Source organism: Salvelinus sp. IW2-2015, linkage group LG20 (assembly GCF_002910315.2).
Source record: "Salvelinus sp. IW2-2015 linkage group LG20, ASM291031v2, whole genome shotgun sequence".
In the NCBI taxonomy this organism is placed as follows: domain Eukaryota; kingdom Metazoa; phylum Chordata; class Actinopteri; order Salmoniformes; family Salmonidae; genus Salvelinus; species Salvelinus sp. IW2-2015.
This window is the reverse complement of record NC_036860.1, coordinates 65,808,246-65,810,848: the sequence shown is the minus strand read 5'-3', so window position 1 is coordinate 65,810,848 and position 2,603 is coordinate 65,808,246.

Below are 2,603 nucleotides of genomic sequence, written 5' to 3'. Positions count from 1 at the left end.
TTTGGGCGAGTTGCTGTGGGGCAGCACAGGGCGTGTTAGACATTTGTCAATAGGGGGTGGCCTGTTAGCACTTTTAATTTTTTTTGAACATGCCAAATTAAACTGGCCTAGGTAAGTCAATTCTGCTCGTGACAAATATGGCATTATTAGTTGTTATTATTGGATAGCCAAAAACACTCATTTTTCTGAGTGGTAACAGAACTCTATCGTACAGCACTTTCCCTGAGCAGGGAGTGAGATTTCTAGAAAGTCTTTTGGCCCTTTCTGGTCCCCAGGTCCAGTTTTGAATGTCCCTGTGATGCTATGAGGATAAAACACTGCCTCACACTTTCTCTATGCATGTCAAGTAAGTGGTGACAATTTGAATAGTTCCAATTGTCGCATCAGGCCCTTATATAACATGAAAAGACCGGCAAGTAGGCTTCTTTTTGGATTCCTGGCTCCTGGACTCTCGGATGTATATGCTGTTGTGATCCGAACCCCTTCTCCTAGAGCTTGGTTTAGTTCCATAATTTATATCGCTCAGGTTCCATGTTTCTTTAACTTGGTTATGGTGTTAATAAACATTCATAAGGTAGTTAGATTTAAACCGTTTTATAGCAATTATATCACGTTTAGTGCGATTTTGGAAGGCATTTATTGTGGTGACGCTACTTCATAGAGCTGGCTCACGCCGTGTACTATACCGAACGCTATTGGCATTTTTGACGGGACAACGAGGGACATCTTTTCTGACTCGAAAGACGATTAGACCGGGCTAAAGGAATACACTCTCGCCGCAAGATCTCTGTGAATCTGCGAAGAACAGCTTCACAGTAAGCAATCATTTATGATGATCGTCAAACTGCGTGTTCTGTTGAAATAACTCTTAACGACTATTATCGCCATTTTGTTTAGTGTGTATGCTTCGCTTGCGGACCGGTATTGCAGAGTAAGGATATTTTTAATGTAAGTCCTACGTCGATTGCTGCTAAAGAACATTTGTCTTTCGTCCGATTCCTGTCAACCCCTGTTTGCATTTTTTAGTCTAAGTTTATTGATTTACGTCTAAGTCGATTAGACTAAGATTCACTCTCAAAGATAGGCGCCCACATTGGTTTCAGGGCCAGGTTTTGCTACTCATTCTCCATTGCTATACGCACGTTTTCTTGTGCGCTAAAATATCGCACAGTTCTCAACAACCTCTCTATATGTATGTTGATATAATGTGTACGGAGATGCTTGGTCATCGGGAAGAATTCCTGAGAAGGTTCAGTGATAAAAAATTAATTTATATTTTTGGGTGAGTCATAACGTTATCGCTCCGTTGCCTTGGATCTTCATGTCTTCTCTCGGTACACGTATTTGCACATGGTGGTATTCAAGCCCTAATAATACACGATTTGCGTTTTTCGCTGTAAAACGTCTTTAGATAAATTACATCCATGTCTGAATCAGCCGAGATCTGTTGTTTTCATTGCTATGGGCTTTGTCTTTTTTATGCAAAACGTTTATTAGATGGAGAATAATTGGTTAATACCACGTTGCTCCTCTGTATTATTCTAAGTCATGGAGGTGTGGCAATTTGTAATACATGAATCTAACCGAAATACAGTTGCACATTTTTTTAACAAATAACTAGGTATCCATACAATAAATCACTTATCACTGTCATCTGATGACAGGTTTTTCTTGGTAGTGGCTATGCAAGCTATCTAATTTGGGCCGAATTGGTGATAGCTACTGGTGGAGTAAAAAAATACAAAAAAAATGTTCTTTGCTAAATGTAACTAGCACATAATATCTAAATCCCCTGTAAACACTTTTCAATTAATGCAAATCAACATACATCGGATTCAACAACGAGGTGGATCTTTCCTCTAGGTATCGCTTGGACTGTGTGAGTTGAATGATATTTAGTATGCTACTATTTAACTTAGTGACGCTATGCTTAGCATATGCATTCAGCTTTTTTACTGGTGGGGGGTGGGGGGTGCTCCCGGATCCGGTGTTTCTGACTCGGTAAAGTTAACCGGGGATAGGGTGTTAGCCAGGGTGAGAAAGCTTATGGCAGACCGTAGAGAAAAATGCTTATTAAATTCTCTAGTTAGCATGGATTTAATCCGGTAAGTTGACAGTGTCTCTAGCTCTCCAAGTGCAGCTGGGCCAGCTGGGAGGAGAGGGCTATTTATTCTCCATGACTCTTACAGTTCTCCCAGAACTTTTTGAGTTTGTACTACAGGATGCAAACTTTGCTATTGAAAAAGCTAGCCTTGCTTCGCCTAAGCCTGCCTGTGTATATTGGTTTCTAACTTCCGTAAAAAGTTTGCATACCGGCTATCGTTCATCAACGCACAGGTGCTTTTCTAGTGCTAAGTTCAGAGGCAGACTTAGGAGTTATGGACCTAAGGCTATCACTAATTTGCACTGACTATGATTTTTATATCCTAGTCCTTACATTGTTGAAATGGAGCATGCTATTTATTTAGATGGTGAGGAAAGGCACTTTTAGGAATAAAACAGCATCCTCTGACTACGTGGATGGGTCAATGTCATTCCAGGATACCCCGGCCAGGTCAATTAGAAAAAGAGATCTTGGTGAAAACTAAGCACGAGCGTTGTAT